The sequence below is a fragment of the Bos indicus x Bos taurus genome, chromosome 7 (genome assembly GCF_003369695.1).
Source record: "Bos indicus x Bos taurus breed Angus x Brahman F1 hybrid chromosome 7, Bos_hybrid_MaternalHap_v2.0, whole genome shotgun sequence".
In the NCBI taxonomy this organism is placed as follows: Eukaryota; Metazoa; Chordata; class Mammalia; order Artiodactyla; family Bovidae; genus Bos; species Bos indicus x Bos taurus.
Window position 1 is genome coordinate 95,506,719 of NC_040082.1, and position 15,361 is coordinate 95,522,079.

General features: G+C 45.8%; 1 pseudogene; it reads left to right on the forward strand.

Moving 5' to 3' along the window:
- The first annotated feature begins 11,051 nt into the window (after nt 1–11,051).
- Nucleotides 11,052–14,803, forward strand: LOC113896345 (annotated as a pseudogene).
- The last annotated feature ends 558 nt before the right edge of the window (nt 14,804–15,361 follow it).

The following is a 15,361-nucleotide window of genomic DNA, read 5'->3' on the forward strand; positions in this document are numbered from 1 at the left end:
TAAGCCTGATAACCTTTCACGTGTGTTTTACAACCACAGAACATCTCGATTCGGACTGGCCATATTTCAAGTTCTCAATGGCCACACGCAGCTAGTGGCTACTGTATTCGTGCGGAAAATGTAACTATAGCCCAGGTGATGACAGGAGACGTGCCAGATACAGTTGGAACCCTGGGTTCTTCCCTCTATGTTCCCAGACAACCTCTGCCTGTGTCAGGGTGGACCACCTGCTATAAGGTTGGCACCCAAGCTGTATCTTCAAAGGTTCTGACTGCTCTTTTTAAAAAATTTTTATTTATTAATTTTTTGGCTGTGCTGGGCCTCGGTTGCTGTGTGTGGGCTTTCTCTAGTTGCAGCAAGAGGGGGCTACTCTCTAGCTGCAGTGAGAGGTCTTCTCATGACAGTGGCTTCTCTTGCTGTAGAGCAGAGGCTCTAGGGTGCATGAGCTTCAGTATTTGTGGCGCTCAGGCTCAGCAGTTGGAGCAGTTGGACTTAGTTGCCTGCAACATGTGGGATCTTCCCAGACCAGGGATTGAACCTGTGTCCCCTGCATTGGCAAGTGGATTCTTAACCACTGGACCACCAGGGAAATGCCCCCGTCTGTACCTTCAGACTAGCCACTAGCTGCATGTGGTCATGGAGAACTTGAAATATGGCCAGTCAGAGTTGAGATGTTCTAACAGAGTCAATTAGGTGCTGAGTCTGCTCTTTGAACCCCTTCTCCTCTTTTCCCTCCTCCTCTGCAAGGTCCCACTGCTTTAAGCAAACCAGATGCCAGGCACCCCCACTAGGCCACCCCAGGCTTGTCTGGATCCACCCGGGGGGGCCACTACCTCAGATTCCAAATAACAATGACTGTCATAGACCAGCCTGTCTTCAGGTCTCTATTGTTTCTCAAAAAAAGATGTGTTGAAATCTAAACCCCAGGTACTTATGGTTGGGACCTTATTTGGAAATAGAGTCTTTGCAGATGTAATTAATTAAGATGAGATTAATACTGAACTAGAGTGGGTCCTGAGTCCAATATGACTGCTGTCTTTATAAGAAGAGAAGACAGAGATGCAGACAGACACAGAGGAAGGAGGTCATGTGAACAGAAGCCAAGATTCGGGAGATGCTGCTGCTGCTAAGTCGCTTCAGTCATGTCTGACTCTGTGCGATCCCATAGACGGCAGCCCACCAGGCTCCCCCATCCCTGGGATTCTCCAGGCAAGAACACTGGAGTGGGTTGCCATTTCCTTCTCCAACGCATGAAAGTGAAAAGTGAAAGTGAAGTTGCTCAGTCATATCCGACCCTCAGCGACCCCATGGACTGCAGCCTACCAGGCTCCTCCGTCCATGGGATTTTCCAGGCAAGAGTACTGGAGTGGGGTGCCATAGCCTTCTCCGAGGGTGATGCGCTTGCATGCAAACCAAAGAAGGCCAGTAACCACCAGAAGCTAGGACAGGATACGGAATGATTCTCCCCTCAAGCCTTCAGAGAGAGTTTAGCCCTGCTGATAACTTTGACTTTGCACCTCCAACTCTCAGCCCTGTGGGAGAATCTACTTCTGTCTCAAGACACACGGTCCATGGGAATAGCATCCTTAGGAAACCAATGCAGCCTGTTTATTTCTTCTCTTCATCAGGTCTTGGCTTGCCTATCGCATGCTCTTAGAGATCTGCTCTGACCTCCAGCTTGGGCCAGGCTCTCTTTATTTTCAGGCCCCTCCTAACACAAATGAATTACTGTGGTGATGGTTTCAGTCGCTAAGTCATGTCCGACTCTTTGCGACCCCATGGACTGTAGACTGCCAGGCACCTCTATCTATGGGATTTCCCAGGCAAGAATACTGGAGTGGGTTGCCATTTCCTTCTCCAGGGGATCTTCACGACCCAGGAGTTGAACTTGTATCTCCTGCATTGCAGGCAGATTCTTTCACTGCTGAGCCACCTTCCATCATTACAATCAACTGTGTCATTGCTTATTAATCCTAGCGTCTCCTGTGAGAGCAGAAGCTCCATGAAGACAAGAATCACAGTGGTCCTAACTCCATTACTCTTTCAAGAACATCCCTGGCAAAGAATGAAATTCTGCTATTTGCAACTACATGAATGGACCTGAAGGGTATCAGGCTTTAGTGAAATAAATCAGACAGACAAAGAAAAAAGTTACAGGTGGGATCTAAAAAAGCAATGCAAATAAATGAATATAACAAAACAGAAACAAACTTGTAGAGAACGAACTAGAGCTTGCCAGTGGGCTGGGGAAGGAGGGAGGGGCAGCATACGCATAGGGGATTAAGAGATATAAACTACTCTATAAAATAAATAAGCTACAAGGATACATTGTGCAATGCAGGGAAGATAGCCAATATTTTATAATGACTTTTTAAAAGAAATGTTTTGGCCGCACCACGTGGCTTGTGTAGTAATTCCTCAACGAATGATTGAACCCATGCCTGCTGCAGTGGAAGCATGGAGTCTTAACCACTGGACCATCAGGGAACTCCCTACAATGACTTTGTATACTTGTTTATTTTTGGTTGCACTGGGTTTTCGCTGCTGCGTGGGCTTTTCTATAATTGCAGCAAGTGTGTGGGCTTCTCACTGCAGTGGCTTCTCCTGTTGTGGAGCATAGGCTCTAGGGCGCATGGGCTTCAGTAATCCTGGCACGTGGGGTTAGTTGCTCCAAGGCATGTGGAATCTTCCTTGACCAGGGATTGAACTCCTGTCCCCTGCATTGGCAGGTGGATTCTTAACCACTGGACCACCAGGGAAGTCCTCCTATAATGACTTAAATGGAGTATTCTACAAAAATACTGAATCACTATGTTGTACATCTGAAACTAATATTTTAAATCAACTGCATTTCAATTAAGAAAAAGAAAGAAGAGGATTCCCCTGGTGGTCCAGTGGATAAGAATCCCCTGTCAATGCTGGGGACACGGGTTCAATTCTTGGTCCTAGAAGACCGCTCGGAGCTTCTAAAGCCGGTGCACCACAACTACTGAGCCTGCTCTCTAGAGCCCGGGCGGCGAGCTATAGCTACTAAAGCCCACACACCCCAGAGCCTGTGCTCTGCAACAAGAGAAGTCACTATAATGAGAAGCCCACACTACTAGAGAAAGGCGATTCGCAGCAATGAAGACCCAGTGCAGACAAAAAATGAAATAAATTTTTTTTAAAAAGTGGGGTAGTTTTTTATAAGTTAGTGACACCCCAATAAAGCGGAAGGAACAAATCGCTATGGTAACATTAAGACACAGGAACAAAATTGCATTTGAGTGGAATCCAATGAGGTAGGCTTGTCTTCTGGTGACTGTATTTTGGCTTCAGTGCATGAATTTCATCCTGGGTTCCTCAGCAATTCCAGGAATGTTTCTGGAATGTTTCTGTGTCTCTCCACCCAGTTCCCATGCTCTTTTCTGCAATAATCACCTCCCCCACCCCCAGGCTGAGCTGACTAAATTACACACTCTTGAAAGAAATACAAATACGTGCAAAGATGCTTTCTCATGAGAGATCATTTTCCTCATCAAACTTCCTTGGCTTGTTGGAGCCACCTTGTTCTGTCTTTCATGCTTCTATTACCCATGAGATTTGCATGAGAGAATGTTTTAGAAATGAACTCTGCTTGTATATGTGTGTTAGTCATGTCCGACTCTGTGACCCCATGGACTGTACCCTGATTGGCTCCTCTACCCATGGAGTTTTCCAGGCAAGAATACTGGAGTGGGTTGCTATTTCCTTCTCCAGGGGATCTTCCCAAGCCAGGGATCGATCCTGCATCTCCTGCACTGCAGGCAGATTCTTTATCATCTGAGCCACCAGGGAAGCTCTCTGTTTACAGCTGCCTTTTTGGCTGCTGCTGCTGCTGCTAAGTCGCTTCAGTTGTGTCCGACTCTGTGCGACCCCATAGACGGAAGCCCACCAGGCTCCCCCATCCCTGGGATTCTCCAGGCAAGAACACTGGAGTGGGTTGCCATTTCCTTCTCCAATGCATGAAAGTGAAAAGTGAAAGTGAAGTCCCTCAGTCGTGTCTGACTCTAAGCGACCCCATGGACTGCAGCCCACCAGGCTCCTCCATCCATGGGATTTTCCAGCCAACAGTACTGGAGTGGGGTGCCATTGCCTTCTCCCCTTTTTGGCTGAAAGAATGCCAAACTCTTCTTTCATTCAACAAATGTATCTTGTGGGGAGGTACAGATTAAGAGTTTGGGATTAAAATATACATACTACTATAAATAAAATGGGGCTTCCCAGCTGGTGCTAGTGGTCAAGAGTCCACTTGCCAATGTAGGAGACACAGGAGACCCGGGTTAAATCTCTGAGTTGGGAAGATCCCATGGACAGATGAGCTTGGCGGGCTATAGTCCATGGGGTCACAAAGAGTCAGACATGACTGAGCTACTGAGCACAACCAACAAGGACCTACTGAAGAGGACAGGGAACTATATGCAATGTCTTTTAATAACCTATGATGGAAAAAAATCTAAAAAAGAATACATATACCCACGACTGATCATCTGAGCCCATACATATATAGACATATAACTGAATCATTTTGCTGTTCTTCTGAAACTAATACAACATTGTAAATCAACTCTACATCAACACAAATGTTAATTAAAATAAAAATTACAACACTGCTATGAAAACAAAAACCAAAAAAAAGCACAAGTGTATCCTGAGCATTTATTGTGTGTCAAGCTCTGTGCTAGGTATTAACAAGAACAAAAACACCTTTGTCTCCTCTTGGGGTTCTGGAGGTGAGATAAAGGAGATAGATGTTTTCTTTATTTTCTTTCGTTTTTTCTGTACTGAGACGTAGTTGCAGCATGTGGGATCTAATTTCCTGACCAGGGATTGAACCCCAGCCCCCTGATTTGGGAATGAAGAGTCTTAGCCACTGGACTACAAGGGAAGTCCCAGGAGATAGATATTGAATTCATTACACAAATAATTACATAGTTAATGATTACAATATGGGTCACATAGGAAAATGAAAGCTTGCAATGGTGGGAAACAGTATAGTTCGTGGGCTGTGATTCAGGAGGACTTCTGAGGAAGCCTATTAGTCAGAAGAGGCTGACGTTAGTCAGAAAAGGTCAAATTTCCCTGCAGTAACAAACAAGTTCAAAGTTCAGTAGTTCAACTCAACCGAAGTTTACTTCTCCCTCGTGTTACTCATTGTACATGAGCTGCAGGGGCTTAGCTGCACACAGTCATGCTAGGGTCCAGGTTGACCAGATATTCACCATCTTGCAGCTGCACCATCAGGAGGAAATCACTGTCTCATTTGCCATGGAGGGACAAGAGAGAGACAGGAGAAGCTTCTATGGGCTTTTTCCTGCCTCCTCAGAAGTGACTGACATACAGAAGTGAAGTGTCATTTCCACTCACATTTTAATAGCCAGAAATAGTCAAGAGAGTCACCGAATTGAAGTTGTTTTTCATTCAAAAGATAGTGATCTCTAAAAATGTTTATCATAGGAGCTAAAAGATGGTGGGAATTAGAAAAAGAGAGGAGGACTGCTCTGGTGGTCCAGTGGATAAGAATCCGCCTGCCAATGCAGGGGACATGGGTTCAATCCCTGGTCCGGGAATTAAGATCCCACAATGCTGCAGAGTAACTAAGGCCGTGCACCACCACTACTGAGCCCACCCACTAGAACCTGAGTGCTGCAACTGTTGAAGCCTACATGCCCGAGAGCTGGTGCTCAGCAACAAGAAAGAAAGAAAGTGAAGTTACTCAGTCGTGTCTGACTCTTTACAACCCCATGGACTGTAGCCTACCAGGCTCCTCTGTCCATGGGATTTTCCAGGCAATAGTACTGGAGTAGATTGCCATTTCCTTCTCCAGGGGATCTTCCTGACCCAGGGATCAAACCCTGGTCTCCCACATTGTAGACAGACGCTTTACCGTCTGAGCCACCAGGGAAGTAGGACAAGAGAAGCAACAAGAGAAGCCCCACAACTAGAGAGTAGCTTCCACTTGCCTCAACTAGAGAAAGCCCACATGCGGCAATGAAGACAGCACAGCCGAATAAATAAATAAGAAAAGAGAGGAAGGAAGTGCATTCCTGGTAAAACAAATAACACTTTCAAAGACACCAGAAACAAAGAGACAATGGGTTGTTGTCCAGTCGCTAAGTCGTGTCTGATTCTTAGCAATCCCATAAACTGCAGCACACCAGGCTTTCCTGTCCTTCACTATCTCCCAGAGTTTGCTCAAACTCATGTCCATTAAGTTGGTGATGTCATCCAGCCATCTCATCCTCTGTCCTCCCCTCCTCCTCTTGCCCTCAATCTTTCCTAGCATCAGGGTCTTTTCCAATGAGTCGGCTCTTTGTACCAGGTAGCCAAAGTATTGGAGCTTCAGCATCAGCCCTTCCAATGAATATTCAGGGTTGATTTCCTTCAGGATTGACTGGTTTGATCTCCTTGCTGTCCAAGAGACTCTCGAGAGTCTTCTCCGGCACCACAATTCAAAAACATCAATTCTTTGGCACTCAGCCCTCGTTATGGTCCAACTCTCACATCCATACATGACTATTGGAAAAACCCCAGTTTTGACTCTACAGACTTTGACAATGGGGACATGGATTCAAAATTCTGACAGAAAACCATATTTCATCTAGATCACTATCTAGAGCCAAAATGTCAACCAAACATGAGGCGCAAGTAAAGACATTCCAAAACAAGGGCTCAAAAATGTTCTCTCTCGCGCCCTTATGTTTTTCGAAATTTACTGTGGGATGAACTCCACCAGGGCTTCCCAGGTGGCTCAGTGGTAAAGAATACGCTTGCCAATGCAGGAGATTCAGGAGACTTGGGTTTGATCCCTGGGTTGGGAAGGTCCCCTGGAGGAGGAAAAGCAACCCACTCCAGTATTCTTGCCTAGAGAATCCCCATGGAGAGAGGAGCCTGGTGGGCTACAGTCCACAGGGTCGCAAAGAGTGAGATACAGCTGAGCACAGCACGGCAGCAGCAGTCTACAGCAACGGAAGCATAAACAAAGAAAAAGAGAAGACAGGAGAGTGAGGAAAGAATTCTGACTTAGGAAAGGGATAAAGAGGGTTCCTGGGGGCTTTTCCTGGTGATCCAGTGGTTAAGAAAATCTACCTTCCAATGCAGGGGATTCAGGTTCCATTCCTTGTGGGGGAACTAAGATCCCACCTGCCTTGGGGCAACTAAGTCCAAGCACCTACTACTCAGTCCAAGTACTCTGGAGCCCATGCTGGGAAACAAACATCCTTCAAGGAGCAACTAAGACCCAACACAAGCAAAAATAAATTAACTGATTGGGGGAAAAAACCCAGTTAAACAATAAAGAGAATTCCTAGGATCATGACAGGAAGAAATCCCCAACAAAAAGGACCCAGGAGGAAAACAGAATGCTATGTCTATATTAGGCTTCCCAGGTAGCACTAAAGGTAAAGAGCCTGCCTGCTAATGCAGGTGACATAAGAGACACGGATTCAATCCCTGAGTCGGGAAGATCCCCTGGAGAAGGGCATGGCAACCCACTCCAGTATTTTTGCCTGGAGAATCCCATGGGCAGAGAAGCCTGGGGGTGGGAGGACTACAGTCCATAGGGTCACAAAGAGGTGGACGTCACTGAAGCGACTTAGCAGGCACACATTCACCTCTAGATTATTGGATGAATTTTATCATATGGAAAATTGAATTGAGATAAATTGCTAGAACTTCTAAGAAAGAGAACCAAAGAAAAAAAAAGGAAATTAACTCCAGTGGAGAAATTATATATCATAATAATTACACTTAAGGGTATCCTTCAAAAGGAAATTATATTTCCATAAAATCAATAAAAACAACTTGAATAAAATGGAGCTGTAACACTGAAAGAAAAAAAAAACAACTTGCGCCACCAAGACACCAGATGAATGCATGTCTCATATTCAATTGATGACTCAGTGATACCACCTGATGGCTGGGAGGCATCTCAAACTGAACTGGCCCTAAACTGAACTCCCAGAATTTAACTTTTGCCTTTTCTTGTGTTCCGTGACCTTCCCATCTCAGATTCCTGAAAAACAACCTAGCAAGATTTGGGGACTCCTAATGGCCCACATGAACAGGCTCAGATCAACTTTGGGTTGACCCCGCCCACATTTTCCAGCCTGACCAATCAGAGTAGTCCATCCCCACCCACCCCACCCCCAACCCCGCGCTAAGAGATTGGTTAAATTATGACATGTGATCCTAGAACGGCCCGTGAGATTCAGTACTGGGACTTCCGGTGGAACCCTAGAGCAATTGGATATCTCTTTCCAAATTGCTACTGAGTGGGAATAATGAATCTGTAGCACCAGGAAGAATCTCTGCCACCCAAAGGGGAGCTTGATGAGATGAAAGCTCAGCTGAGTCAAGAGAGAGTTGGATTTCTGGTGCTATCAGAGCTTCTTGATCCAGCCATGCCTGAAGTTAACCCAACTCCCAGATCCCCAGATTTTCAGCTACAGGAGTCAGTTCATTCCTAACCACAGCTTCCATGCTTGTTTGAGCTGTTTTTGAGTTGGCCTTAATTTTTTTTCTGGAACTTTCAGCTAAGCAAATCCCGATAAATACAGCCCCTACTCCGTGCCAGGAACTGCACTAAAGAGTTGACATGAGGGACTTCTCTGGTGGTCCAGTGGCTAAGACTCAGAGCTCCTAATGCAGGGAGCACAGGTTTGATTCCCTGGCCAGGGAACTAGAAAGAGGAGAGTGAAAAAGCAGCCTTAAAACTCAACATTCAAAAAACTAAGATCATGGCATCTGGTCCCATCACTTCATGGCAAATAGATGGGGAAAAGTGGAAACAGTGACAGATTTTATTTTCCTGGGCTCCAGAATCACTACGTACAGTGACTGCAGCCATGAAATTAAAAGATGCTTGCTCCTTTGGAGGACAAATCTATGACAAACCTAGACAGCATATTAAAAAACAGCAACATCATTTTGCCGACAAAGATCCATATAGCCCAAGCTATGGTTTATTCCAGTAGTCAGAAATGGATGTGAGAGTTGGACCGTAAGGAAGGCTAGGTGTCAAAAGATCGATTCTTTCAAATTGTGGTGCTAGAGAAGACTCTTGAGAGTTCCTTAAATTGCAAAGAGATCAAACCAGTCAATCCTAAATGAAATTACCCTTGCATATTCACTGGAGGGACTGATGCGGAAGCTGAAGCTCCAATACTTTGGCCACGTGATGGGAAGAGTCGACTCACTGGAAAAGACACTGATGCTGGGAAAGATTGAAGGCAAGAGGAGAAAGGGGCAGCAGAGGATGAGATGTTTGGAAGGCATCATCGACTCAATGGACATGAGTTTGAGCAAAGTCCAGGAGATAGTGAAGGACAGTGAAGCCTGGAGTACTTCAGTTCATGGGGTTGCGAAGAGCTGGACACAACTTAGTGACTCAACAACAGTGACAGAGAACTAGATCCCACATGTCACAACTAAAGATCCCACTTGCTGCAACTAGGACCTGGTGTAGCCAAGTTAAAAAAAAAAAAGAGTTGACATGACCTATCTCAATGAACCCTGTGAGAGAGGGAATAATTAGGATTCCTATTTACTGATAAGGAAACTGAGGCTCACAGAAATGAATCCATCTGCTGATCGCTGGAGACAGAATTCCAACCCACGTCTGTCTGACCCCAAGTCTTGCTTCTCTGATCATGAGGAACAGTTGTCAGATTTGAAGATTCAAAGATAGACCATGGTATGATGAGGGGTGGAGAGGAGGGCAACGGCCAGTTGCCAATGGCCTGGTTTGCTTGAGCTTTCTTTTTTCTCTTTTTAAATTGACATATAGTTTATTTACAATGTTGGGTTAGCTTCAGATGTACAGAAAAGTGATTCAGTTATACATACATATATATCTTTTTTCCCCCCAGATGCTTTTCTTTTCTTTTTTTTTTAACTATTTATATATACAGCTGCATGGACTTCCATGGTGGCTCAGAGGGTAAAGAATCTGCCTTCAATGCAGGAGACCCCTGGGTTAGATCTCTGGGTTGGGAAGATCCCCTGGAGGAGGGAAACCGCAACTCACTCCAATATTCTTGCCTGGAGAATCCCATGGACAGAGGATCCTGGAAGGCTATAATCTATGGGGTTGCAAACAGTTGGACACGACTGAATGACTAACACACACACACATACAGGGTCTTATACATACAGGTCAGTTGAGGCATCCAGGATCTTTAGTTGCAGTATGTGGGATCTTGTTCCCTGACCAGGGATTGAACCCAGGCCCCCTGCAGTGAAAGCACTGAGTCTTAACTGTTGGACCACCAGGGAACTCCCCAGAATCGCATACTTTAAATGGGTGAATTGTGTGGTATGTGAATTATATCTCAATAAGGGTGTTAAAAATAAATAATGTCTGACATTTATCAAGTGGTTAAGCTCCGGGTTTGGGCAATGTGTTAGCTCTTTACACCAATAAGGGTGCTCGTATCACAAGATCACTGTGAGAACGAAAAAGACTTTCATGACTTCATTTTACAGACGAGGAGACTGAGGTCAGAGAGGTTAAGCAAGTCACACAGCAAAATGATGATCAGACAGCAGAGGCCTGATATTTGAGGTCCACAGATCCTCCCTTGCCCTGCCCCCAGCTTCACCCCCTCACCCCTGCTCTTTCCTTCCCTTTTGCCACAATTCTGCCCTACTGACATGATTTCTACTCACACAATCTTTCCAGCATCCAGATTTTTGCATATGCTGACTCAATCCTTCTGCCCAGCTGTTCTTTCCCTTCCCCTCCACAACCTAGTTTGTGAAATGAATGTCTAAGTGTGAAAAGGAAGAGAGAGAGAGAGAGAGAGAGAGAGAGAGAAGGTTCTGATTCCAAGTTTCAAGGCTCATTTGGAAGTGAGGGATGCATGGAGGGGTGCCCCTGTCCCCTCTGCCTCCAGGGGACTCAGTTCCCCCATCCACACCTGCAGCTTTTGGAGCCCTTGTTGCTTAGTAAGTCAGTCATATCCAACTCTTTAAGACCCCATGGACTCTAGCCAGCCAGGCTCCTCTGTCCAAGGGATTTCCCAGGCTAGAATACTGGAGTGGGTTGCCATTTCCTCCTCCAGGGGATCTTCCCTTCCCTTGGCCTGGGTTTAATCCTAGCAGTAACTGGGGACACATGTGTGGGAGGGTGAGGTCAGATTTTCCCCTGGGCAGCTCACAAGGTCCGAAGTGAGCAGGTGAGAAAAGCATGGCTCTGCCCAATTTGTGCCCAGTACCTGGGGACTAGGCGATTTCCCCCCTACCCCATCCCTACGAAGCTGCCTTCTCCTCCCATCCTCCTCCCAACTCAAAGCCTCTTCTCAGAGCCTTTTAAAATCTTTAGCACTTCTGATGACAGGGTCTGGGGAAGGGGCAGCAGGCACCATATTGGGCCGTAAAGGTGGCAAGAAGAAGCCCCTGAAGCAGCCCAGGAAGCAAGCCAAGGAGATGGACCAGGAAGATAAGACATTCAAGCAGAAACAGAAGGAAGAGCAGAAGAAACTGGAGGAGCTAAAAGCAAAGGCCTCGGGGAAAGGCCCTCTGGCCAGAGGTGAAATTAAGAAATTTGGCAGAGTAAGCTGTTCCTTCAGAGAAGGCAATGGCACCCCACTCCAGTACTCTTGCCTGGAAAATCCCATGGATGGAGGAGCCTGGTAGGCTGCAGTCCATGGGGTCTCGGGGTCGGACATGACTGAGCTGCTTCACTTTCACTTTTCACTTTCATGCATTGGAGAAGGAAATGGCAACCCACTCCAGTGTTCTTACCTGGAGAATCCCAGGGACGGGGGAGCCTGGTGGGCTGCCTGCCATCTATGGGGTCCCAGAGTCGGACACAACTGAAGTGACTTAGCAGCAATAGTAGCAGCAAGCTGTTCCTGTGTCTGAGGCAACGAAGACCCTTATTTCCATTCCTGTTTAAACATCTGGATTCCCTGCCATAATATCTGTTGCCATCTGTAGCTAGAATGAAGTGTTGTCTGAGAACCTATTGTACATTTAAGAATAAACTTCGGTAAAAAAAAAAAAAAAAACTTTAATAAGGACATTCATACAATAGTACTATTCAGTCATAAAACGAAACGAAAAAAAAAAAAAAGCGAAACGAAGGGACTTCCCTGGTGGTTCAGTGGCTAAGGCTCCAGGCTCTGAGTGCAGGGGACCTGGGTTGGACCCCTGGTCAGGAAACTAGATCCCACATGTCTCAACTAAGACTTGGCCCAGAAAATAAATAAGAATATAAACATTAAAAAAAAAAAATTGTGCTCCTGACAGCACAGTTAGGCATTTCAAGTTCAAATACCTTCAGAGGCCAGGCTGGCAATAGAAATACCCAAAGCGACCCAGTAGAGTGACCTGGGGACATATATCCACCCATGGATTTCTCAGGCCAATGCTTTTTATGTATTTTTTTTTAATTTTTATTTTATACTGAAGTATAGCTGATTTGGGCTTCCTGGTGGTTCAGACTGTGAAGGATCTGTCTGCAATGGGGGAGATCTGGGTTCAATCCCTGGGTGAGGAAGATCCCCTGGAGAAGGGAACGGCTACGAACTCCAGTATTCGTGCCTGGAGAATTCCATGGACAGAGGAGCCTGGGGGGCTACAGTCCATGGGGTCGCAAAGAATCACAGACAACTGAGCAACTAACATTTCACTTTCATAGCTGATTTATAATGTTGTGGTAGTTTCAGGCGTATAGCAAAATGATTCAGTTATATCCATTCTTTTTCAGATTCTCTTCCCATACAGGTTATTACAGAATATTTCCTGTGCTATACAGTAGGTCCTTGTTGATTATCTATTTTATCTATAGTAGTGTGTATATATTAATCCCAAACTCCTAATTTATCCCCCCTCCTTTTTTTTGATTAATAAATTTTATTTTTTTTATAGCAGTTTTAGTTTCACAGCAAAATTGAGCAGAAAGTACAGAGATTTCCCGTATACACCCAGAATCTCCCACCCCAAACCTCTCCCTCTATGGACATCCCACACAACAGTAGTGCATTTTGAACCACTGGTGAATCTACATGACCCATGAACACATCATTATCACCCAAAGTGCATAGTGATTTTTTTTTTTTTTTGCTGCATCCCATAGCTTGTGGGATCTTACTTACCCGCCTAAGGATTGAACCTACGACCTCTGCAATGGAAGCTCTTTGTTCTAACCACTGGACCCGACCAAGGAAGCCCCTCATTATACTTTTCTTAACTGGAATTTTTCTGTCAGGAAGAGTTGTTCCTTCTCCCTCATCTTAAAATAGACTCACTCGTGTATTTAAATCAGTTTGGACTTGTGGTTACTTATTCTTCGGGTTATAATTCAATTCTAATGCTGTCTAGTTTGTTCAAATTGTCCCAGCTTTGGCCAGCAGTTCTTTTCAGGCTGGCTCCTGTCCTTTTGCCTTTTTGATTTCTCCACTTCTGGCTCTAGAAGAGGCTCCAGTGTCCTTGTGGATTTTCTCTGCCCTAATCCTAGAAGCAGTCATTCCTCCAAGGAGCCCTGGTTCCTCCTCCTGGAAAGTGGCATTCAGAAACCAGTTCTGGATGCTGAGTGTACGCATTGCTTCTAGGGTGTCATTGCTTCTGGACACATGGCAGACAGAGCTAGGAAATCTGTATACACTCAAACCTATATTTAAAAATATATAATCCTTTATTAAAAAATATAAACCTTTATTTAAAAAAATTTTTATTGGAGTATAGCTGCATTACAATGTTGTGTTAGTTTCTGCTGTACAGCAAAGTGAATCAGCTCTCTGTATACATATCTACTCCTTTTTGGATTTCCTTCCCATTGAGGTCACCACAGAGCATTAAGTAGAGTTCCCTGTGCTATACAGTCGGTTCTCATTAGTTATCTATTTTATACACAGTATCAATGGTGTATATATGTCAGTCTCAATCTCCCAATTCATCCCACCCACCCTTCCCCTGCCTTGGCATCGGTATGTTTGTTCTCTGCCTCTGTTTCTATTTCCACTTTGCAAATAGGTTCATCTCTAACTATTAAACATCTCATAATGATAACCCCATCTAGCAACACGGTGCTTATTTGCAACTTCCTCTCCAACAGTATGAAAACTGGTTGTCAGTATCTACAATCTATGTACTTATTTGTTCAATGCTAGTACATAGCTATTCCCAAATTAAGCTCTACCCCTGTGAGACACAAATTCACTCACCCGAGTACAGTGTTTCTATTCAGTTCAGACAGACGTTTGAATGGGAAACCTTGGAGCCAAGCAAACAAATCTTATAGTTGTGAGGCAGAGTTGGCCCTCTGACCTACAGTTTGAGACACCACCTCCTCCCCTCCTTGCGGAAACATGACTGCTCTGGTCGTGGGAAAGTTGTCAGTTTGCAGCTCCCTGCAGCCACATACAAGCCTCAGAACTGGTAGACGGGAGATAGAGATGGGGGATTGGGAAGTCTTGCTGCAGCCCTCTGCCTCTTTGGATGGGTGGAAGTGTGAGGGGGCTGTGGGAGGCATTTTGCTCTTTTAGAGCCAAGGCTACAGCTCAGGGAGAATGGGTACAGATTGGGTGGAGCAGCCCCTGTGGGTGACGGCCCTGGCAGCAGAACTTGCTAGGCAGGTGTGCCAGCCCAGGCATGCATCAGGCGGGCAGGCTGTGGCAGGGGTGCCCTTCCCTGGGAAGAGACCAGGCATGGGTGGGGGGCAAGGCGTGGGGCGGGCTGGGTTGGTGGTGGTACGTGGGGCGGGTGGGGCCTGAGCTGTACCCCTTCTAATTCCTCCTCAGGGATACAGTGGTGCCCAGAAGCACCTGTGCATGCGTGCTGAGTCACTTCAATTGTGTCCGACCCTATGGACTGTAGCCCGCCAGGCTCCTCTGTCCATGGGATTCTCCAGGCAAAGAATACTGGAGTGGGCTGCCATGACTTCCTCCAGGGGATCTTCCTGACCCAGGGATCGAACTCACATCTCTTAAGTCTACCTGCATTGACAGATAGGTTCTTTCCCACTAGTGCCCTAGCCAACATTTATTGAACACTCACCTGTGTCTGGAAGCTCCGTTCCATGCCTTCCTCCTCAAGGGCATCTCTCAGAGTGGAAACTGTCATTATCCATTTTACAAAAGAGGCCACCAAGGCTCCGAGGAGAGTGTCACTTGTCTTGAGTCCTAGATTACAAAGTAACTGAGCCTGGCTCCAGTCTCCAAGCTCTTAATTTTTACTCAATGACTGGGGAGAAGCACAGACAGGGCCCCTGCCTTCCTGGAGCTGGGAGTCCAGGGCAGAGACATATGATGTACCATATGAATCAGTAAATAATGAAGGTCATTTCAGACGGTACCAACTGCAGTGTGAGACTGGGGAGGAGGGCGACACAGACGGGAAG